Genomic DNA, 25,757 nt, shown 5'->3' on the forward strand with positions numbered 1-25,757 from the left:
TTCGCGTTAAAACTGATTGTTAGTATTTGTGTTGCAATTACTTAGTATGTTTTGTTTAATTTTTCACTTAAGCTGGCAATTAAGTCTTCAATCTGCCTAAAGAATGATTAGCGAAGGTGAAAGGGAATGAGAACGGCGCCCATACGCATGTGCTGCACGGCCGTCTTGCTGCGCTACCGAGAGTTGATTCTACAATAAAATAAAATAAAAATAAAAAGAGTAATAAAAATCATCACCCCAAATTCGGATAGTAGGCGCCATGTAGTATATGTATATCAAATTTCAAGTCAATAGGTGAAACGGTTTGCAAGCTACAGGTGATTTAAAATCCTGGACAGACAAATGAACAGCGTATTATAGAAGAAGATTATTGTCAAAAAGTTTAGTAAAGTCACACCTTTTGACCAGAAGGGGTTTCCTGTTCCCAAGAGACTTTGCATTCCATTATCTTGGTTTCCCTACAGTGTGCTTACTTTATTGTTGTATATTATTTGTTGTTTTGAATAAATTACAATCACCTGTCTGTCATCTCCAGTCTTCTGATGGATAGATAGATAGATAGATAGATCGATAGATAGATCGATAGATACTTTATTAATCTCCAAGGGGAAATTCACATAATCCAGCAGCAGCATACTGATAAAAACCTAATTAATTAAAGAGTGATAAAAATGCAGTGCAAGTTAAAAAATGCAAGGTGGAGGTGTAACAGTCTATAATCTTGCATAATGTTATCATGGAATTGAAGAGTCGCATAGTGTGGGGAGGAATGATCTCCTCAGTCTGTCAGTGGAGCAGGACAGTGATAGCAGTCTGTCACTGAAGCTGCTCCTCTGTCTGGAGATGATGCTGTTCAGTGGATGCAGTGGATTCTCCATGATTGACAGGAGCTTGCTCAGTGCCCGTTGCTCTGCCACGGATGTCAATCTTGCCAGCTCCGTGCCTGCAATAGAGCCTGCCTTCCTCACCAGTTTGTTTAGACGTGAGGCGTCCCTCTTCTTTATGCTGCCTCCCCAGCACACCACCTCATAGAAGAGGGCGCTCGCCAAAACCATCTGATAGAATATCTGCAGCATCTTATTGCAGATGTTGAAGGACGCCAGCCTTCTAAGGAAGTATAGTCGGCTCTGTCCTCTTTTGCACAGAGCATCAGTATTGGCAGTCCAGTCCAATTTATCATCCAGCTGCAGTCCCAGGTATTTATAGGTCTGCACCCTCTGCACAGTCACCTCTGATAATCACAGGGTCCATGAGGGGCCTGGGCCTCCTAAAATCCACCACCAGCTCCTTGATTTTGCTGGTGTTCAGGTTAAGGTGGGTTGAGTCGCACCATTTAACGAAGTCCTTGATTAGGTTCCTATATTCCTCCTCCTGCCTACTCCTGATGCAGCCCACAATAGCAGTGTCGTCGGCGCACTTTTGCACGTGGCAGGACTCAGAGTTGTATTGTAAGTCTGATGTACATAGGCTGAACAGGACCGGAGAAAGTACAGTCCCCTGCGGCGCTCCTGTGCTGCTGACCACAATGTCAGACCTGCAGTTTCCGAGACACATATACTAAGGTCTGTTTGTAAGTTAGTCCACGATCCATGGTACCAGGTATGAATCTACTCCCATCTCTGTCAGCATGTCGCTAAGGAGCTGAGGTGGGATGGTGTTGAAGGCGCTAGAGAAGTCCAGAGACATAATTCTTATAGCACCACTGTCTCTGTCCAAGTGGGAGAGGGATTGGTGTAGTATATAGATGATGGCATCCTCCGCTCCCACCTTCTCCTAGTATGCGAACTGCAGAGGGTCGAGGAAGTGGTGGACCTGTGGCCTCAGGTGGTGAAGCAGCAGCTGCTCCATGTTCTTCATCTCATGTGACGTTAGAGCGACAGTCCGGAAGTCATTCAGCTCACCAGGACGAGATACCTTTGGGACTGGGGTGATGCAAGATGTTTTCCAAAGCCTCGGGACTCTCCCCTGTTTCAGGCTCAGGTTTAAGATGCGCTGTAGAGGACTCCCCAGCTCCAATGCACAGGCCTTCAGCAGTCGTGGAGATACTCCATCTGGACCCACTGCTTTGCTGGGCTGCTGTAATTGTGGGTGGGGGGAAACTCTCTCTTATGCTGGTAACAGCAGAAGGATGTGTGGAGGATGAAGTACTCTGAAGTGAGAGTGAGACTGGGTTAAACTGGTCAAACCTGCTGAAAATGTTCATCAGATTTGCTCTCTCCACGTCTGTCTCAATGGTGGCACCCTGCTTCGAGTTGCAGCAGGTGATGATCTTCATCCCATCCCACACTTCCTTCATGCTGTTATTCTGCAAGTTTTCTGCTCCAGCTTTCTCCTGTACTGCTCCTTCACTGCCCTGAGCTGGATCTGGAGTTCCTTCTGCATGTGCTTCAGCTCATGCTGATCACCTCCTTTAAAAGCCCTTTTTTTTCTGGTTCAATAGGCCCTTGATGTTACTTGTAATCCATGGCTTGTTATTAGCATAGCAGCGTACTGTTCTTACTGGAACTACAACGTCCATACAAAGGTTGATGTAGTCAGTAGTGCAGTCAACAACCTCCTCAATGTTCTCACTATATGATCCCTACAGGATATCCCAGTCTGTAGTTTAGGGGACCACTTCCTGAATGAGCGTGTGGAGGTGGGTAGCTCCCTCACTCTTGGTTTGTAGTGAGGCTGAAGCAGAACCAGGTTTTGATCTGCTTTCCCAAGCGAAGGCAGTGGGGTGGCGCTGTATACGTCTTTTAACATTTGCATACAGTAGGTCAATAGTCCTATTTCCCGGGGAGTTACGATCCACATACTGGGAAAACCCCTCCTCGAACTGCCACCTTATCGTGGTGGAGGGATGTGCATGTCCCAATGATCCTAGGAGCTCTATTGTCTAAGGCTTTATGCTTCTGATAGGGTCACACAAGGCAATCTGGTCCTAGGTGAGGGATGAGAAAAAGAGCGGTTCAGCAATCCTCCTATGAAGAATAAAAAAATTGGATGGTGTTTTCCCTCGCTCGGATGCGGGTCACCAGGGCCCCCCTCTGGAGCCAGGCCTGGAGGTGGGGCTCGATGGCAAGCACCTGGTGGCCGGGACTGCACCCATGGGGCTCTGCTGGGCACAGCCCAAAGAGGCAACGTTGGTCCCCCTTCCCATGGGCTCACCCCCCCTGTTGGATGGGCCAAGGAGGTTGGGTGCAGTGTAAGTTGGGTGGTTTCCGAAGGCATGGACCTTGGGGGTCTGATCCTCGGCTACAGAAGCTGGCTCTTGGAATGTGGAATGTCACCTCTCCAAAGGGGAAGGAGCCTGAGCTAGTGCGTGATGTCAAGAGGTTCTGGTTAGATATAGTCAGATTCGACTCACAGCTTGGACTCTGGAACCAATCTCCTTGAGAGGGTCTGGACTCTCTACCACTCTGGAGTTGCCCCCGGTGAGAGGCACCAAGTCGGTGTGGGCATACCTATTGCCTCCTGACTTGGAGCCTGTTCATTGGGGTTTACCCTGGTGTACAAGAGGGTAGCTGCCTTCGGGTGGGGGGACGGGTCCTGACTGTTGTTTGTGCGTACGCGCCGAACAGCAGTTTGGAGTACCCACCCTTTTTGGAGTCCCTGGAGGAGGTGCTAGAGAGCATGCCTTCTGGGGACTCCCTCGTTCTGCTCACATGGGCAATGACAGTGAGACGGGAGAAATGGCCCCCCCCCGATCTGAACCCGAGTAGTGTTTTGTTATTGGACTTCTGTGCTCATCACGGATTGTCCATAACGAACACCATGTTCAAGCATAGGGGTGTTCATATGTGCACTTGACACCAGGACACCCTATCCCTCAGTTCGATGATCGGCTTAGTGGTCGTGTCGTTGGACCTGCGGCTACATGTCTTGGACACTCGGGTTAAGAGAGGGGTGGGGCTGTCAACTGATCACCACCTGGTGGTGAGTTGGCTTCGATGGTGGGGGAGGATGCCGGTCTGGCCTGGTAGGCCCAAACGTGTTGTGAGGGTCTACTGGGAATGTCTGGCAGAGTCCCCTGTCAGACGTAGCTTCAACTCCCACCTACGGCAGAACTTCGACCACGTCCCGAGGAAGGTGGGGGACATTGAGTCCGAATGGGCCATATTCCGTGCCTCCATTGTTGAGGTGGCTGACCGGAGCTGTGGCCGTAAGGTAGTTGGTGCCTGTCATAGCGGCATTCCCCGAACTCATTGGTGGACACCGGCGGTGAGGGATGCCATCAAGCTGAAGAAGGAGTCCTACAGGACCCTTTTGTCCTGTGGGACTCTGGAGGCAGCTAATAGGTACCGGCAGGCCAAATGGAATGCGGCTCTGGTGGTTTGCTTAGGCAAAAACTCGGGCATGGGAGGAGTTTGGGGAGGCCATAGAGAACGACTTCAGGATGGCTTCGAGGAGATTCTGGTCCACCGTCCAGCATCTCGGGAGGGGGAAGCAGTGCAGTGTTAACACTGTATATGGTGGGGATGTTACGCTGTTGACCTCGACTCAGGTCATTGTGGGTCACTGTGGGGAGTACTTTGAAGACTTCCTCAATCCCATTAACATGCCTTCCAATGAGGAAACACAGCCTGGGGACTCGGAGAGGTCACCGAGGTGGTAAAAAACTCCTTGGTGGCAGGGCCCAGGGGATGGATGAGATATGCCCGGAGTTCCTCAAGGCTCTGGATGTTGTAGGACTGTCTTGGTTGACACGCCTCTGCAGCATCGCATGGACATCAGGGACAGTGCCTCTGGTTAAGTAGACTGGGGTGGTGGTCCCCCTCTTTAAGAAGGGGACTGGAGGGTGTGTTACAACTACAGAGGGATCACACTCCTCAGTGTCCCTGGAAAAGTCTATTCGGGGGTCCTGGAGAGGATGGTCCGTCAGATAGTCCAGGAGGATTCAGGAGGAACAGTGTGGTTTTCGTCCTGGTCGCGGAACAGTGGACCAGCTCTGCACCCTTGGCAGGGTCCTGGAAGGTGCCTGGAAGTTTGCCCAACCAGTCGTTAGACCGTGTCCCTCGGGGAATCCTGTGGGGGTAACTCTGAGAGTATGGGGTACCAGACCCCCTGATTAGGGCTGTTCGGTCCCTGTTCAACCGGTGTCAGAGCTTCGTCTGCAATTCCAGCAGTAAGTTGAACCCGTTTCCAGTGAGAGCTGGACTCTGCCAGGGCTGCCCTTTGTCACCGATTCTGTTCATACCTTTAATGGACAGCCAGGGCATTGAGGGGGTCTGGTTTGGTGGGCTCAGGATTGGGTTACTGCTTTTTGCAGATGATGTTGTCCTGTTTGCTTCATCAGGCCGTGATCTTCAGCTCTCTGAATCAGTTTGCAGCTGAGTGTGAAGCGGCTGGGATGGGAAATTTGCACCTCCAAATCCGAGACCATGGTCCTCAGCCGGAAAAGGGAGGAGTGCCCTCTCAGGGTTTGGAGCGAGATCCTGCCCCAAGTGAAGGATTTCAAGTATCTTGGGGTCTTGTTCACGAGTAAGGGAAGAATGGAACAGAAGATCAACAGGCGGATCGGTGTGGCGTCCGCAGTGATACGGGCTCTGCATCGGTCTGTCATAGTGAAAAAGGAGCCGAGCCCTAAGGCAAAGCTCTCAATTTACTAGTCGATCTACGTTCCTACCCTCACCTATGGTCATGAGCTATGGGTAGTGACCAAAAGAACAAGATCATGAATACAAGCAGCTGAAATGAGCTTCCTCCACAGGGTGTCTGAGCTTCTCACCCTATCTTCAAGGGAAAGCCCAGTCATCCAGAAGGAGTTCAGAGTAGAGCCAGTGCTCCTCCGCATCGAGAGGAGTCAGATGTGGTGGCTCGGGCATCAAATTAGCATGCCTCCTGGATGCCTCCCTGGTAAGGTGTTCTGGAAGACCCAGGACACCCTGGAAGAACTATGTCTCCCGGCTGGCCAAAGAATGCCTCGGGATTCCCCCAGAAGAGCTAGAAGAAGTGACTGGGGAAAGGGAAGTCTGGGCATCTCTGCTCAAGCTGCTGCCCCCACGGCCCAATCTCAGATAAGCAGAAGAGGATAGATGGATACTAGGAGTTGACAGGTAATGTTTTGTCCAGCATCGCATGGTTAATGTCTCCAGAGATTAGCACATGTGCCTTGGGGTGCTGCGTTTGTAGTTTAGCAACAGCGGTGTGGATGATGTCACCTGATTTCTCCACATCCACCCAAGGAGGGATGTAAGTAATAACAACAATGACGTGTTGAAACTCTCTGGGCAAGTAATAGGGAAACAGGCTTACAGCCAACAGTTCTATGTCCCTGTGTAGCAAGTGGAGATTTTGATGTTTACATGTCCAGGGTTGCACCACCTTGTGTTCACATAGAGAGCAAGTCCTCCTTTCTGCTTCCTGCAGGTATTTGCATCTCTGTCCACTCTAACTGTGCTAAACCCGGGTAGCTCCACGTTAGCATCTGGGATGCTAGTTGTTAGCCACTTTTCACAAAAACGCAACAAACAGCATTCTCTGTAGGTCCTGACATTTTTCTCCAGCGCAGCCAGCTCATCGATGTTATTTGATAGTAAGTTCACATTTCCCAGGATCACAGAAGGCACTGAAGGCTTGCATCACCACTTCCTCGTTAGCTTCTTAGCCTTTAGCTTAGCGCCGGCTCTGCTGCCACAATACCTTCTTCTTACCACGTCAGGTAAATAGGGAACCACACCGGCACAGGCCTTTGTTCTCAGCGCTAGAAGTTGACTACCTGAATAGACAAGTCACGGTATATAAAAATCCATGTCCAAGTAGTATAAAGTGTCCAGGAAATATGTCCACATAAAATAAAGTGGTAGGAGTGATCATAGAGATAGAGAAAAAGGCACTCTGCTTTCTTTTGGCCAAACTCTGCGAATTCGCACATTTTCCAGAGGTCCATGAAACCCCTCTTTTACATGGTCTTTTGAGCCGAAAGCTAAATTGACCAACCCGAGAGAAAAATTGACAAGGCAGTGTGTGCAGAGGAGCCTAACCTCATCTCTAGTGCACTGGACATCGATGTAGAAGAGAACATCTGAGCTGTCATCTCCACATTCAGCCAAACCCCAACTCACACACTGCAGACAACCCATCTGTGGGCGCCGCTATGGCCTTTTAGACAACGGGCCCAGTGAACTAAGCTTGAATTGCTTGGCCGAGGCTGCTGAGAGACGAGGATTCCATCTCTCTGTTTGGACTGGGATGTGAGATACTGTCCATCCAGAGGTAACGTGTTGCCCATCACGAGCTCCATGCAAAGCACAGATAGCAAACTGAGAAATGCAGTTAAATAACCGATCAGTTAAATCACATCATGGCAGCAACACATGCAGTGTGCGTTACAGCTTTACTCGGACCCTTTGATTTTTCCCCCATCGAGACAAGTGAAGAAAGGAAATGCACTGAACTGTAAGGAGATTAGGATTTTATAAGTAATGAAAGCAATGTAATAAATTGAATTTAAGTAACGTTTCCCAGCACTGGTTGCTTGTGAACTTTTGTTTTTTGTATCTGGGATATCAACACTTAAACAATTGGTGGAAATAAACTGAAGTCTGCTTAAGCAACTGGCTAAATAAATAGGCAGAAATGCAATGATGTTTTATTTTTCATCTTCATATCATTTTAAAGACAGAATTATTGACATAACCAATCAAAGATCCAACTAATTTGCATTGTTGTGTGGCTCAAAAGTATTAATTAATTAATCCTACTTTGAGCCATTCACTCATTAGTGTTGTACTGTTTGTTCATTTGTTTCTGTTACACAAAACAATTCAATAAAGAAACCAAAATAATTTAATATACAGAGGCAACTGATTATTAAATCTGTTTTGTATTAGAAAGTAATCTCTAAATTATTTCTGCTTTAAAGAAAAATATTAATTTGCTTGAAGGAAATATGACAAATTGCAATTAATACATAGTGACTTTCAATTACAAATTTGAATTGAGAGATTAATTGCAATTGAATTTTTAGTCAGTTGTCCACATGCAAACACATAATTTAGAACCATTACAAATGATGAAAATCATAAAAATTGTGTACAATATACAGAGCTATTTCTTGCTCTATGAAGTCTCTACAGAAGCAGAGGGCCATCAAAGCCATTAAGGCCCGCCAAGCTGCAAGTTCAGCCTCAGTGTATTTGGGGAGTGTGAACATCCCCTGTCTGTTTGTAGGCAGCTAAGCCCCATCATGTGTTTAATGAAGCACTGAAAGTATATGCTTAAAAATTAAACATTTTATTTAAACAAAACTCAGCTGCAGTAGCAGGAAGGCTTTGGCTTGAGTTGCTAGGGCAATCAATTCAAAATCAATGATTATCACCAGACAGTCGTGTCGAGCAATGAGTGGCGTCTACCAACAGGTATGATGGGAAGGCTGACTGAGAATCAGGAGTAAAATAACAGGAGCGAAAGTCACATTGATACCTAAGATGGCATGAAAAACGTAAAAAGAAGAAACTTGAAGAAGAATGAGCAAAGAATGAAGGTAAAGGATTTGTTAACGATGATGCAATGGATCAGAGGTGGGAAGAGGAGAAGTAAAACAACTTCGTTACTGTGCTTATGTAGAATTTTCAGGTAGGTTATCTGTATCTTTACTTGGGTATTCTATTTACTTGAGACTTTTTACATGAATCATTTTATTTAAAAGGAAATAAATCTGCTCCCTACAACACAAATACATCAATAAAACATCTGCAACTTACTATACAAATAGGTTAATCTAGATCAGATAATTTTATTAAATTATTTGCATGTATATGCAAAATTGAAGGACTATTCCATTATTTTTATTTGCAAAATGTATGTCTTTCATTTCTGTGTATACAAAACGTTAAGCGCATGGGAGAGAAGCGAAAGGAACAGCACCGGCAGATTTAAACATAGAAGATATCGTCAAACCGAAGTGAAGCAACGCTGGGCTTATTAATGATATCGAAGATACAAAGAGGTCAGAAAATACGCCCCTTACAAGTGGTTGGCACAAAAACGAGCCTTGGTGAATGTGTCACCTTTTGTCCCAGCCATAAAAACAGGAGGTGATGGCGTTCAAAATTCACCTTCCGATATTAAAGAAACACATTGGAGAGAAACAGCTGAAGAACTTCTGGTTGTGCAGGAATAGCTGGCATTTGCAGCAGGGTGTCGATTAAAACACCTGGAAAGTAGATTTCAGATCCAAACTCTAATATGCAGATATAGACGTGCATATACGTGTGTGTGTGGTATACAATAAAAAGTTAAAGTAGAACGAGTCTTAGATCCCAGATTACACATAAACGAAAATAGATAACGTTGCAAAATCTTGCAAAAATATGAATCAGAAAATGACAATACTAAAGTTGGTCACTAGATGGCACCGTTGTTACTACAGGCACTATTGAGAAGCGTTTCACGGAGTTAATGAAATTACAAATAGTAACAGATATAACGTTAGTAATAAATTAAATATTCTGAGTTAACGGTGCCTTACAAGAACTGCAGAAGCAATTAAAGTTCTCAAAAATATACTATAATATAATAATAGCGTATTGGTTCTAAAATGAATCATATATTTGCAAACAATTTGATATGAACCAAATTCTTATTTTGCAATTCTTATTCCATTCTTATTTGCAGTGGTGATGGACAGGCTGACAGACGAGATTAGACAGGAGTCCCCGTGGACTGATATGTTTGCTGATGACATTGTGATCTGTAGCGATAGTAGGGAGCAGGTTGAGGAGACCTTGGAGAGGTGGAGATATGAGAGTAGAGGAATGAAGGTCAGTAGGACCATCAAGACAGAGTACATGTGTGTCAATGAGAGTGAGATCAGAGGAATGGTGAGGATGAGGGGAGTAGAGTTGGTGAAGGTGGATGAGTTTAAATACTTGGGATCAACAGTACACAGTAATGTGGATTGTGGATGAGAGGTGACAAAGAGAGTGCAGGCAGGGTGGAATGGGTGGAGAAGAGTGTCAGGAGTGATTTGTGACAGACGGGTATCAGCAAGAGTGAAAGGAAAGGTCTACAGGACTGTAGGGATACCAGCTATTCTATATGGGTTGGAGACGTTGGCACTGACCAGAAAAAAGGAGACAGAGCTGGAGGTGGCAGAGTTAAAGATGCTAAGATTTGCATTGGGTGTGACAAGGATGGACAGGATTAGAAATTAGGACATTAGAGGGTCAGCTCAAGTTGGGAGACAAAGTCAGAGAGGCAAGATTGTGTTGGTTTGGACTTGTGCAGAGGAGAGATGCTGAGTATATTGGGAGAAGGATGCTAAGGATAGAGCTGCCAGGGAAGAGGAAAAGAGGACGGCCTAAGTGAAGGTTTATGGTTGTGGTGAAAGAGGACATGCAGGTGATGGGTGTGACGGAGCAAGATGATGAGGACAGAAAGATATGGAAGAAGATGATCCGCTGTGGCGACCCATAACGGGAGCAACCGAAAGAAGAAGAAGATACAATTTTAAAGAACTACTCAGAATTACTGACATAACCATTTAAAGTGCCAACTAATTTAAATTGTTGTGTTGTGCTAAATTATAAATATACAAATAAATACATAAATAAATAAACAGAAATCCTTTGATTAATGTTTCACCATTTGTTCATTTGTTTCTGTTACACAAAACTGTTCAATAAACTAACAATATACAGGCAATTGATTATTAAAACTGTTTTGTATTAGAAAATATTCATTGAGTTATTTCTTTATAAAAAAAATATTAATTTGCTTGAAGGAAATATGATAAATTGCAATTAATACAAAGTGACTTTCGATTACAAATTTGAACTGAGTGAATTATTGCAATTGATTTTTTTAATCAAACAGCTGTCTTTATGCAAATACATAATTTGGACCCGTTACAAATGATGAAAATCATAATAAATATGTGTAATATATGCAGAGCCGTTTCTTGTTCTATGAGGACTCTGCAGAAGCACAGGGCCCTCCAAGCTGCAAATTCAGCCTCAGTATATTTGGGGAGTATGAACATCACCTGTCTGTTTGTAGCCAGCTAAGCCCCATCATGTGTTTAATGAAGCACTTACAGTATGCTTGTTAAACAGTGCGTGCGTCAAACTGGTTTGTCTGTGTCACCAAATCCTAATCCTAAATAAGAAGAATGAGGCAGACCAAAATTAAGGTAGAAAGATCTGCTGAACGTTTCAAAGGAAGGAATTGTTGCAATGGCTTTGTAGAGCTTAATGTTTAGTTGCAGACAAATATTTATGTGTGGTTTCTGAAACAGAACAAATACAATAACAGAAAATAACTCACAAAATAAAGGCTCAGAAAACCTAAAACAGGTAATGCCCAAAAAGGTCAGTAGATGGCAGCAGAAATTAACAGCCCAGTATGAGGTGCTGTCGTTTGCAAAAGGCACTAAATAAAACTTAGCAAATACGTTAGCACTGAACAGACTCAGACAAATCACTACTTAAACAACTATTACCAAGTCTGTTTTCTTGAAGCTCTTATGTATTAATAAAGGAGCAACATTTTTTATTGTACTTATATTTTGAACGTTAAACTGAACACACTTTGTTAGTAAAACAACGTTACAAGCTTTATCATTACTTGCAGAAAATTATTTCTAATAAAATAAACAGCAAAGCGTAACATACATCAAACAGATGCACACAAAGTCAACAGACAATTGAATAAATGCGGGTACGCGCAGACTCTTGGAAGTCCATCGTTTTCCGCGTATCAGATACAGAAATAACACGTGCGCGCGCTCACGTGATGATGCAACAGACAGCGTTCTCAGACTTTTGTACAATGCTTAAAAATTAAACATTTGATATAAACAAAACCAAGCTGCAGTGGCAGAGAAGATCTGGCTTGTGTTTGTGGGGTAATCAATTCAAAATCAATGATTATCACCAGGCTGTCTTGTCACGCTATGAGTGACATCCACCGACATGTTTGATAGAAAAGCTCGCTGACACCGCATATCATGAGAAGCTTATTGGATCGGCAGGGCTTGAATTGCCTATTGATGGGCAGAATGAAGCCTCACGAAGCATAGAAACATTTGAATCATTTGTGTCGGAAATCACGTCGAAGGTTCGAAGCATTTGACACTCACCTCTCTAGTAACACCTCCGGGCCATTCGCATTAACGTTCCACAACTCAAACACAAACTCATGATCAAGTTCATGCCGATGACGTTTTAGTTTTTAAGCTAAAGACTGACAACAAAGGGAGGGGTTTGTCAGAGGCTTCCAGTGTCTGAAGTGTAAATAGATATTGTGATGGTTGGCTGTTAAACTCTATTGCTTTTAGGGGACCAGCCATGGGATGCACTGTTTCGCTGCTACAGACTGGCAACAAAGAGTCAGCGGCTTCCAGTGTCTGAAGTGTAAATCCCCATTTAACAAAAAATTCCATTGTGGACCGATAGCGAGCAAATCGAGTTAGCAAGGGATGGTTGGGCCGCACAATGCAAAGAGTTTCACTGTAAAACGTAATAAACTTCATATATTAGTGTTTGGAGACCCTGGTATGGTACTAAATTTCCCTAAATTGCAGAAGACGCTGTCGATTGCACTGATTCTGTTTTAAAGACAGTTGTGATTAGTTATGCAGAACTCACTTTTACTCACATTGCTTTTTGAAAATCAATAATACAAATCAGCTACAGATCTGGGAATTACTGAATAGTAAAAACATTTAATGAGGAGTGTCTTGCACATATACTGGTGTAATGACCACGTCAGCTTTAGTGAAGCGTTTCTTAGCCTCTCGGATATGATCGACATGGGGTAGAGTAGATTCTGGATTGTTATAATATGTGCTGCCTTACACAAAATATGATCATCAATTTGTTACAGATTCTTGGTGGACACAATTCCACCCCAAGGAATGAGGTGCCCCATGTGAATCGTTCATAATCTCTCCTAAGCTTATTTGTTAGCTGACAGACAAGTACTAAATAGCTGTTATTTAAAGTCTATTTTTTCAACTGGTCAGTGACCATATGCAAGCCCCGATTTGAACTCACATAAGCACATCTTATAGAAACAACAAGAAAAGCTGCTTTTCTTCTCCTTCTTCTTCCTTCGGCTGCTCCCGTTAGGGGTTGCCACAGCAGATCATCTTCATCCATATCTTTCTGTCCTCTGCATCTTCCTCTGTTACACTGATCACCTGCATGTCCTCTCTCAACACATCCGTAAACCTCCTCTTAGGCCTTCTTCTTTTCCTCTTCCCTGGCAGCTCTATCCTTAGCATCCTTCTCCCAATATACCCAGCATATCTCCTCTGCACATGTCCAAACCAACACAATCTCGCCTCTCTGACTTTGTCTCTCATTCGTCCAACTTGAGCTGACCCTCTAATGTACTCATTTCTAATCCTATCCACCCTCGTCACACCCAGTACAACAGATGCTTTTTTTCTTTAAGCCAAAGAGATTCCGTCGGAGAGTGGCTGACCAACTCAGCTGCTGATTGTGCCGAAATCATGACTTCATAACGCTAGCATGACTCAAAATCACGTGACAAGCTCATTTGCAACAAGTGTGACAAAGTTTTGAAGCAGCGCTGTCAGATCAGGGAGGCACGCAGATCGGGTAGTGATAAGCACTAAAAATGAACAAAGGATCCGCATCTAGTGATGGGTAGAGTGAAGCCTCATGAAGCATAGAAACATTTGAATCATTTGTGTTGGAAATCATATCGCTGCATTTGACACTCGCCTCTCTAGTGACACCTCCTGGCCATTTTGATTAACTTTACAGAAACTCATGATCCACTTCAATGACGTCTGTTAAAACTCTTACTGCTTTTACTTTTTCGCAGCTACAGACTGACAGCGAAGAGAAGGGTTTGTCAGGGGCTTCCAGTGTCTGATGTCTAATATATATATACATATATATATATATATATATATATATATATATATATATATATATATTAGAATGTACTGTACGATAGTAAGAGTTCAACAAAATAAGACGCCTCACTCTTACACTTTTCCACTGTATCATTATTACTGCTACTGTCATTAGTATTATAATTAACCCTCATCTTTCCTTGAGATCCAATTTAATTTCGCGACGTTTGGGGTTACACAGCCCTAATGTTGTAGTTAAGAAAAAAAAAAAACAAATTGAAAACAAGCCTTGTTATTTATCTTTAAAAATTTTCTTTGTTCTGAATTAATTCAAATGGAGAAGATGGAAAATAAAAGTTTAACCCTCTACTTTGCCATAATAAAGGTAAGCACATTTGATAAAGAAAAGGTGAAATCCTTAAATCACAGATGTTATTATTTGAGCAAGTATTGAAATATTTCATTCATTAATACAGTACTTTACAATATTTTGTGGAGCACAAAAGTAACGAGTTCGCTACGAAGAAAAGACGCCATCACAGTTGATTGTGGCTCAACTGACTAACATGGCTGCTTTTCAAATTCTATGTACAGTGCAAACCCGAGTTCGATCCCAATTAAAGAGTCGTCAAAATTAATAATGATAAAAAAAAAACAATCAGGAGTGGTCTTTATAACCAATTTGAACTAAATAATTTTGAGAGATACTGTGGAAGGATCGCATAAGAGATTCACTTAGAATCTCCATCAAAATGCGATGACTAATTGCCTAAGGCAGCTCACATATTTACATTAATTCATCTTCTATTCATCGCCATTTGACATCCATGAACCCCTCCATTGAATAAGGTGATAACAAACCCACTGTGGTAGATCAGGTTGAATTTGCTCTGCTGCACCAAACATTCAAAGGTGTCAATCCGGAGCACATCATAAGAGGCTGACAGACACGGCATAGATCAGTCACCGGCACACAGAGACACACGGGACACTCCAAGGTGAGCATTGATTGGATCAAGTGATCCACGTGCTGCACAACGAATTGTACAGCAGCGTATTAGGGCCACGGTGAGGGGAAAAAAAAACAGAGAGTATAGAAAAAAATATCTAAATTTTGAGAATGTAGTCGATATGTTGACTTTATTCTCGACATCTCCACTTTATTCTCACCGTTTATGTCGAGAGGGAAGGAGAATAAAATGGAGTTAATGGAAGACTTAATACAAATGTATTTTAGAAGTGGTATCTGTAATCAAACTCTAGCTCTTTTAGCCCATGAGCACAGAATCATAATTAGCATAAGGAGTTTGAAGAGTCTGTGCAGAAAATTTCATCTCTTTAGACGGAAGAATCATACAGATGTAGATGAAGTGGCTGCTTGTTTGAGAAGCGAAATTGCCAGTAATGGACAAATGCAGGGATATCACAGGTTACATCTGCCAGCAATCCAAAGAGGGTACTTTGTAACACAAGACGTGGTGAGACAGTTGATCAAGCTGATTGACCCCGAAGGCGTGGAGGTTAGGCGGGCACGATGGCTGAGACGACGGCACTGTCACACCCAAGGTCCAAATGCACTGTGGCATATGGACTCTTAGATAAACTGAAGCCATATGGTATTGCAATTCACGGCTGCATTGATGGCTTCAGCCGCTATGTCTTGTGGTCGGAGGCGTATACCACTAATAACGACCCGAAAGCAGTTGCAGATTATTTTATCTCAACAGTTTCGCGGTTGAGGCGAAGCCCGCAGCGACTACACACAGACAGAGGCACAGAAAACGGCCATGTGGAACAAATGCTTATGTTTTTGTGACGAAATCACGACGACAGTTTTGCAGGTGTAAGGAGTTTCATTTATGGGCGCAGCACCGCGAACCAGCGAATTGAATCGTGGAGGGGAATCTTGAGGAAGCAAAGTGTGCAGTTTTGGATTAACTTGTTCACAACCCTTCACGATGATGGATGGCGATTTCTTGGATAAAAGCCTAACACAGTTCTGCTTCCTCAGCTTTGTTCAGGTAATATTCTTAAATAAAAAAATGAAAATAAATAAATATAAACACAATCGTATGTGAGCATAAATAATTTATCCATCCATCCATTCATTATCCAACCTGCTATATCCTAACTACAAGGTCATGGGGGGCTGCTGGAGCCAATTCCTGCCAACACAGGGCGCAAGGCAGGAACCAACCCCGGGCAGGACCCCAGCCCACCGCAGACAAATAATTGATTGTATTCCAAAATGTGTTTTTGTACCTTACTTCTTTATATTTGTAATTATTTCTTCATTTATGTATTTCATTGACACCACACGTAGCATAAAATTCATGAAAAAAAAGCAACAAAATTGTACATCATAACACATTTGAGTATTTATGCTGTCCTATTATTGTGTTTTTATTATTTGTTGTTACAATTCAAAATACATTTATTTATTTATTTAGTTAGTTAGTTAGTTTATTTTGTCTGTAATATTCCTTCATAGCCTGTAACCATGCTGCCATTCATCTGTGCTGATTGAACCATATAATATGTTCATTTTTGACATAATGGGCCGGTTTCAAGGATTTGGATTAAGCCTAGCCTGATCTCATTGCAATGCAGAGCACTTTTCTTTAGTCTAGAATTAGACTTAATCTGGGACCAACAATCCAGAGTATGTCAATAACAATAGTAGTCAGTGTTGTCTTGTTTATGAGTAAAACATTGAACTGTTTCTTATTTATTTTGTGCCGTCTGAACTCAATGAGGTTGAGAAAACATTGAATTTTCACAAGCTCAGACCTAGGACAGGCCGTGGTGTCACTGGAGGTTGACCTGTTTTGATGCACAGTGTTCCTGAGATGTATGGTGGAAGTGGACATGGAGGAGCTGGCGTTGTATAAGGGGGAGTGCACACCAAAAAGCCAGTACCACTGTGATGAGACAGTTTTTGAGCTCTGCTGTCTTCTGATGGAGGAAGAGGGTTGGAAGCTCCTACAGATGCCTTTTCTGCTGCTGAACTGTACACCTTGTAGAGAAATGAAATACTGAATGAGATATGTGACTCGTCACACTCTCGTACATGTATCAGTGTTGACATAAAATGGAGCAGAGCTCAATTATTAAAGAAGATGATCTCTCTAATGACATGCATATGGACGCTGTGCAGGAAAAGTTACTGTATAAATCTGTAAAGTGCTTGAAACTAGGCCTGCCTTTTTAACATGAATAATTTATACCCAGCAAATTACTATATAGACTTATCATACGACATGTTAGCTTTTTATTTTGTCCTCAGATAATAATTTACATATAAGAAGTCCTGTTTAATGAATCAGATATTTGCCAATCTGAAGATTTTCAATCTGTTTAACTATTTTGCACCTTTAGATAATGTTACGCTCTAGGAATGTTTACAGATCACACCTTTTCTCTGTATTCTCATTGGTGTAACTTAAATACTCCCTTGACTGTAGTGACGTAAATGAACCAAATTCATCAAAGATGCTGCACTGTTCAGATATGCTAGTCTGTCATGATGTATTAAACAAGAGCACGTGGCCGCTCCATCAGCCTGATGTAATAAAGGACATCCATCTTGACTCACAACTATTCTTTATTTACTGAATATTTTCATTTTGTGCACACATACACTGGCCACTGGTTAAGTCTTAAGGTTTTTAATTCACAATTCATATTAGCATTACCCGTACTAATGACATTGAATGTTTCCACCACTTTCAACACCTAGAGAATTAGTTATTTATGGTAATGTTTACACTGAAATGAGAAATAGTTGTCTGTAGTATGTTTGGTAAATCTGATAATAAGTTCAGTATTGTGGCTTTGGTGGGTGTTGGCAATAAACATCTGGCACTTGAATAACATTTAATGTATGATTTAGTGACACCAAAATATACCAGTGGTTAGATGACTCAAGAATGTGCATGAGATGGAAAGAACAATGTGTTTTAACAAAGTATTTATTCGTGTTCAGGTAATATACCATCAGAAATACAAACTGTTCACGAACATCGAATATAAATTATAAAACAGTATTAGCCTTTGAACAGTCAGTCTTTTCTAATAACAGCATCACAATTTCCACAGTGCAGTGAATGCAGTTTAGTTCTACAGTATAAGATGAACAATAAAGTCAAATTAACAGACATACTCTGCACTGTGCCTGGTTCAGAATATTCAGTACACTTCAAAACTTTAATCACAAGATTTAGAACATAGCGTGAATGTTTATTTCACAAACTTGGATTACAGAGTCACAGAGTATTAAATGTTATTGATGCTGAGCATTCACAAAAAAATGAAAAAGCAACACTTATAACTGTGCAATATATGTTTGGCATGATTTAGCAGGATAATTGCTATTTAATTACTGAAAAGTCAATAAAACAATGTAAACTTTAATAAAGGTGAACAATGAGGAAGGGGCAACAAAACATCAAAATTGTATTTCAACTTTAAATTTGCAAGCATATAATCACAATGAATGCATTATAACTAAAATTAAAATAAAACATTTCTAAGGCATAGATCAGGTGATAATGCGGCGCAACTGCTCCACGTTGGCAGCATAGCCAATATTGTCAAATTGAGTTCAATAATTTACTGCTTATTGGGTTATCCTCACGATACAACTAACAGCGGTATAATATTTGTTGGATGAAAATACGTTTGTCTCGTGCAGATTGACTTCATCGGTGTCCTCGTTTACGAGATTTTTAAAAATTAAAACATATTTAATCATTTCTTTACATAAAAAAAAAAATTAAATAAGAATAAATAATTTATTCTTTGTTTTTGGGATTAGAATTACTACCAAAAACCACACAAGTCATTTTAACAGATATTAAAGCAATTAAAAAAAAAAAATAAATTGCAAATATTTCATCAAAGTTAGCCGAACACATGCAAATCTAATGGAAGTAAAAATGAAAGGATATTGCGACACTGCACGAGTATCATAGCTTTGTTAGTTGTATTGTGGGTTATTCTCATCTATTTTATATAATGCAGGGGGCGCAGAATTATTCCAGGTAGAAAAGGGGGTGAAGAGTATCCACTTTATTTACACAAAGACCATTTCTTACGCTGGTATAAAGCACAGAAGGAACTCTGAGTACTTTGAATCGTTATCTTCTCGCTGAAGGATCAGCCCACATGTCCAACATACTCAGTGCAGTGAAAACAAATTTAAACACAACAGTAGCATTATCTGCCAAATTCACATCTGAACCTCTGCAAAACAAGGTTTTCTTTATATTTTTTCTTAGTGTAACTTCTGAACTTCTGCTCAATCTCATTTTGTTTTGTTGTTATACTCTGTCTAGGAATTTTAATAACCAAGACTTTTATTTTTGACATTCTTTTGACTTAAATCTATGTATACTTTGGTTGTCCGATCCTAATTCAGTTCTGCACAAGTTCCTTATGTGCAAACTCTATTCAAACTGCTTTATTGACAAAGGTTTTACCACAGAATAATTGGGTGTCTACACAATGTCCATCACCCAAATGTGACTCTCTAGGACATCGTTGAATTCAGCACAAAAGTCTGGAAAATTGTCATAACTGTCAGACAGCTGCAGGATCATCTCACATGTGTGTCCTATTGGCCGCCTTGTAGAAGAAGACATCGGCACAAAGGCGACAGTGATGTTTTCTGACACAATCAAATCTGACCCTGTACAAAACCTCAAAAACTTAGAAAGTTTTACTTGGTCTACTTCCCTGATATACCTTCTAAGATGATGCTTAATCTCTTTATGTTTTGGTGTCATTATCACTAGGAATTTCAACATCTTTGACACTTTTTGGATTTTGGTTTAAGATCAGTGTACATTTTGGTCAACTGGTCATAATTAAGTGCAATGTGATGCTGGATAATGTCCCTCCAGTAGTCTTTCACAAACATTGGCCTCTGTACAAGATCTTTATATGCAATCTCCCTGAGAACTGCTGGAAGCCCTTTTTCTACACTCATAATTATCTAGAACATCTAAAATGTCATCAAGCTCAACAGAGGAGAAATCTTTCAAAGCTTGTTTGAGGATTTCTTGCTCTTGGACACTTATAAACTGCAAAACGTTTTCAATTAGGTCGCTGTAAAACTTTCCAAATAGAACCTCCTCCAGAAAGGGAAGTGCAAGCTTGATTGGAATGAATTTGCAATCTTTGTGTCCTCTCTAGAAAATGTGGGCAATAGCTTGTTGTTCCAATTGTGCACCGATCATAGAATTCCTCCCACAAAGAACTGTACACGTCTCTAACAAGCCCTGATCCACAACCAGCCGCTAAAGAGTTAACCTGTCCAGTGTCACGTGGTCTGGTCAAAGTCTCTGGGTCAGAAAAGGATTCAGTCATGTCACTGAGGCTGTGTGCATAGCATATAGTTATTATTTTTGACTGTTTCATGTTCTCATTGGATTCAGCCTCATACATTTCTGTGTCATTTAGGTGATCTTGAAGATCTGTACTTGAGCCAAATGTCATTTCAGGATCAGACACATTATCTACAGAAGCATCAGCATGTATTTGGTAAACAATTTCACTTTCCTCCATCATCTGATAATGGATGTCATATTGATCTGTGCTGAGTGTGTGATTTGGACTGACTTGGTTTTGATCAGAAACAATAAAAACATCAGGCACATCCTGAGGGTCACAATCCTCAGTAGTAGTCTGCCTGGAATCACCACAGTCCTCAAGATCACTAGTACTGGCTTCAACATCTGACTGCTCCTTTGTTTTTGTGGCAAGGTAGAAACGCAGCTTTTGTAGTTTGACGGTGTCATATATTAAACCAATTGTGACGTGATGATCAAGTGACGTTTGTTTAAAGTCCCATATATCAAATTTGAATTCGGATCCATGCCCTTTGCTTGAGACACCATCAGGGACAATAAGACCCCTTGCCTCTTTCAGGATTTCAGTGAATCCAGCACTGATTGGCATGGTGTGCCCCCGCCTTGTTTTGCTCTGACCTGTTTAGTTTCCCCCTTGTTACTGTGTATCCACCCTAACTCTGTGGTGCGTGTTTTTAGCTTTGGTCGAGAACGGGACTGAGAATGTTGAGGTGTCTCTTCACTTTCATTGTCTTCCATCCTTAACTTCATTTTGTCACGGAGCTTCTGAAGAAGGCTAGATTTTCATATTGTGGTGGTATTTTGATTTTTGCAGAAATTGAAAAGTGAAAGTCTGTCTCCATAGGAGGGAATGTAATTGGACAGTGTTGAATCATCCATGAGCAAGACAACACCTCGGTCAATCTGTGAGACAAAATAAAAACGTTAATGCTAAGTAATATATAAGTATATTAAATACAGAATAAGAACATAACTGCCTTGTAAAATAACACTTCAAAAAAAGATATGTGTCAATCCTTTATATCAGGCTATGCACATTATATTGTATATTTAAATATAAATAGCAAGGCAATCTCCTGTAGGATCTAATTGAATCGCCCTGATATATCATCAAGAAGCTGTTCTGTTCATAAGCACTGTGATGATGGGTTCTGACAACATTTTTAAAAAGATATTATGTTCTTTTTATCTCTTTAAAGGAGCATTAAATTGGTATGCAGGTACCAGTTTGCTTTGACTTCAGATTTAGCTTTACAAATAGCATGGCTCTAATCTGATCTCTATTATTACATACCTTTTGTTCCTCAGTTAGAGTCAGGACATCCTGGGAGACACCTCTTCCTCTAAGAAACTCGATTATAGACATGTTTCACGTCAGGGAGATCAAACTTTACAGCTGCAGTAGACCTTCAGAATTTAAAGAGAACAAAAGTTTGAAATATGTGTATGTGGGTTTGGGGAGAAATGCAATAACATCTGAAATTTGAACACAAGTTGGAAATGTGAACTCTTAAACATAACTATAAAATGTACCAAAATGTGAAAAAATGTAAATATCTTACTTAAGAATTTGGAATGCCATATGAAAATGCTAAATGGCTTACGATGATAGCTGGACTTGATTAAATTACTGGAATATCCAATTCAAGGACTCCTAACAGAACTAACATTAACATTACTTACTGAAGAAAACATATTTACTGTAAGCACAGTAGGGGTTTGCTATGCTGCGCTTAGTTTACATGGACGTCAGTTCTGTTTCTCAATTTGGGCTGCAGTTTCTGAAAACGATTAAGCTTGGTGATTCACGATCAATATGTGGCGTGTATACGTAACCTATGAGATAATTCTTTGTACAGCGGCCTTTACGAATAAACAAGTACTACTTAGTTAATGACGCCACCGAACACACATACAAAATGCATTATCGGTAGATTAAAAAGCAGTTGATTTGGAATAACATTATATGTTTTTATTATTAGGCCTTTGGTGGAATGAAGATAGTTATAAAAAGTATTACAAAGTAAACATGATATCATCCATCCATTATCCAAACTGCTATATCCTAACTATAGGATTGCGGGGGTCTGCTGGAGCCAATCCCAGCCAACACAGGGCACAAGGCAGTAAACAAACCCTGGGCAGGGCAGCAGCCCAAGGCAGCATGATATCATAACCTAATACCACAATGCGACTAAGTATATAAATAAACACAAAATCAGACATGTATTGTTTCTGAAACAAACACTATATAAATGACAGATGCATGCCATTAAAAAAAAAAGCTTTTCCAATGATGAATAAATAGAAAAGTGAGATGGTACAAGAAGGTTTGCATTTCATTTATTCCCAACACAAAGTTTGCACGTTCTGCCTGTGGACATGTGGGTTTCTTTCCATAGTCCAAACACATGTTGAATGAGTGTTGCTGATTTGACTGCTAATGTTTGTGTGTGTGTGTGTGTTCATCTTGCAATGGGCTGGCACCCAGTCCAGTTCCTGTCTAGTGTCTGATGGTTGCTGATAAAGGCTCTAATTGCCTTGCAACCCTGTTTTGAAGAAGTGGCCATGAAAAGTGGATGGATGGACGTGATACAATAAAGAGAATAAGCATGTACGTCACATCACAGTTACTCTTTCTCAGACACAAAGACCTCAGTGGGCCAACCTATGTGTAAATCTGCAGGCAGTATGATGTGGTGGTTAAGATTGAGGGTTCAAATCCCTCTAGAAACTCAGTGTGACCCTAAACAAGTCACTTGACCTGCCTGTGCTCCAACTGGAAAAACTAGAGAAATGTAACTAATTTTATCATGAATGTTGTAAGTCACCTTGGATAAAGGCATCAGCTAAATAAGCAAATGATGCAGTACAAAAAATAAAAATCTACATGACACTTGAAAGAGCGCATTTTTTTCTGTTCTTTGCTTTCAACTACCTTTGTTGAGTTGCTAGGCTCTTATTTTTTGGCCGCTGTCTCTGGTCAGTTACAGGTTTCAACAGACACGCTGACATACCTGCTGTCAGCTATTGGCCATACGCCACTAATCCTGTTGTTTTCTCACACTGTTGAATTAGTTCAAAGCAGAAAACCTTTACAGCAGGTGTAACAAATATCTAAGTGCCAGGGTTTATGAAGGGGTATCAGATACAGCCCACCGGTGTAGCTGAGAATGTGAAGTGTTGGATTCATGAGGTGGTGGTCGGAGACAACGATACAGAATTCAATGGAGGTTCTTCTGGGCGTGCATTCTTTATTGTACTGTAACTAGTTAAACATACCAGCTCTCAGTGCGGGTCCTTCTGTTTTCCTCCTTCCCACTTATCCACGCATTACCCTTCTTCGTGAAAGTAAAAGCAGTTGTATGCATAAAACACGGATTCTTCAACACTTGTAAGGAGGAGGAGGTTGGGAGCACGCGCTGATATGGCACATAGCCGCACACACCCCACGACGAACCGCACGAGGATCCCAATTTAGGACCCGAGTGCACTCGGGCAACAGGTGACACCTCAGCGACACAGTAGCTCGAATGGAATGGAATAGAAGAACACAGAAAATATTTATTTTAAATGTTTAATTATTTGAGCAATCCATCCATCCATCCATTTCCCTGGGATTGGGTGCTATCTTATCGTGGAGTAAACAGAGACACCAACACATGCTAGAGACAATTTAGCACCAGTTCACCTAACCTGCATCTCTTTTGACACCGGAGCACCTTGGAGAAATCCACGAGGAGAACATTCAAACTACGCTGACGAACACCCGGCACCTCAACCCGTTCTTGCGAGGCAGTAGCACTACCTCTGCGTGAGCGTGCCACACACGTTTAATTTTTAGCAGTATAAAATATTTAAACAAAGTGAACAATTCATCTGTAAAATGTAACACTACAAATGCATGGATTTCAGCATTAAAATTACACAATCTCAAGTATAAATCGCAGTTTTCCAGATGCTCGCGATGTTGCCATAAAATGCACATTCTGTACGGTGACGACTGCCTGTGAGTATTGAGTCTGTGCAAGAAGATGGCCATTTAAGAAGCATTAAGTGTATGAATGTCTAGGTCGGGGAGAACTTAGATTACCAAGGATTGAATGTGCTACTTTAGTTAGGATGGGGTTTGAGAAACAGCAGTAAATGTACGATTTCAATATTGAGTTCATGGTGATCTTAGCGATAGCATGCTTTCGGAAAAAGCAACTCAGGATATACGCAATCCCCCTTTAAACCCGTTTAAAATGATATATGACATACACAGACTAACCTTTAATCGTTTAGTTTATTCCCAGACAGACTTGTTTGTGCTCTATCCGTAGTTTTCTTCGGTTTTCGCAAGTCCCAATCGTACATACGGAAGTTAAACTTGTGAGTGAAAAAAACAAGGGTTTGATGTGGAAATGTCGAGAATAAAGACTTTAATCTCCACATAATTTTTTTTTTCTTCACTGTGTCCATATTTTGTTTTTTCACCTTGGCCCTAATACGCTTCCGTTTTATTAACCTAAACAATTAAGGAAAGTATTAATGAGCCTCCGCCGTACTTAATCTAATTTGAACGTGGTCTATTTTTTATATCCATCCATCCATCATCCAAACCGCTATATCCTAACTACTGGGAGTCATAAAATTTTAATGTAAATGCTTATTCTTATCCCGATTCAAAGCAATTAAGAAAATATACACTCCTTCTGAATTGCTACACAAGACAAGTCTTAAATCTGTTTTTTTTTAACTAAAAAATCCTTAACACGTTTTTCAGCACTTGGTAAAAATGCCGTCAACCCGTTCGAATTTGGTCCCTGGCTCTCTGCGAAGTTAATAAAGAGAGTGTTTTTTAGACGCGATAATCAGTTAAATGTTAAAAAAGACTTTTTTTTTATTCAGATGGTTTGAAACAACTTTGAACGTATCCCCCGTTTATTTCAACTTTAAAAACTTCTGCGTTCCGCACAACAATCAACAGGCGCTCTCTGACTCTGTTTACTTTCCGAACGAACCCCCCAGCTCTTTATGGTACTTGATAAAAAGCTGTTTATATTCCATAAATAGAAACTCGGATTCTTGCCTTGTGATCGGAGGAAGTCCATTAATATCGTCTTTCAGGGTTACAGGGTAAATCAACGTTACTAGATTTTCAATGAAAGCGCTGTGACAGAGGACAGACGCGAATGCTGGGGGCGTGGCGTGGAAGGCAGAGTCTGTCACCTGCTGCCGGATAGAATTGGGCTCGCTTAACTGTCACGTGATCCAGTGTCAACCTATGATGACGTCATCCAACGCGACAGCTACTGTAGCCACGCTGCTACTGTCTTGCTTTGTGAAACACTACGGACGCAAGACTGTTGCTAAATGAACGAGTTTAGAAACAATCCTATCGCTAAGCGGCAGGCAGTAAGTACTCTGTATTTTGGGAATGCATTTTGTGGATGTGTGGAATCGCGGCGCGTTCGTGTTCGTTAGCCCCCCGCCGAACTTTGTTTGAGTGAATCCTGCTGTGGCCACCCGCGTGCTGTTTCTTTTCATTGGTATCTGCAGTTCACTTCACGTGGCTGAGCCCCAAA

The 25,757-nt window shown here is 41.5% G+C and overlaps 1 protein-coding gene and 1 long non-coding RNA gene across 7 annotated transcripts in view; one reads left to right on the plus strand and one right to left on the minus strand.

Annotated features, from left to right (window-relative positions):
* The window catches only part of LOC120533516 (gastrula zinc finger protein XlCGF57.1-like), a 695,777-nt gene that overhangs the window by 638,727 nt on the left and 31,293 nt on the right, over positions 1 to 25,757 (plus strand). For 5 of the 6 annotated variants that reach the window (XR_005634522.1, XR_005634525.1, XR_005634521.1 and 2 more), the window contains exon 1: positions 25,450 to 25,587. The exons of the other annotated variant lie outside the window; for it this stretch is intronic. The gene's annotated coding sequence lies outside the window, so the exon portion shown is untranslated. Of the gene's footprint in view, positions 1 to 25,449; positions 25,588 to 25,757 lie in introns of those variants that run through there. 6 annotated transcript variants of the gene reach the window in all.
* Positions 18,695 to 24,933, minus strand: LOC120533576. Its single transcript, XR_005634549.1, has 3 exons — positions 24,461 to 24,933; positions 21,482 to 21,594; positions 18,695 to 21,090 (listed from the first exon to the last, which is right to left on the minus strand). It is a non-coding gene; the product is annotated as an uncharacterized LOC120533576 (long non-coding RNA).

Source organism: Polypterus senegalus, chromosome 8 (assembly GCF_016835505.1).
Source record: "Polypterus senegalus isolate Bchr_013 chromosome 8, ASM1683550v1, whole genome shotgun sequence".
NCBI lineage: Eukaryota > Metazoa > Chordata > Cladistia > Polypteriformes > Polypteridae > Polypterus > Polypterus senegalus.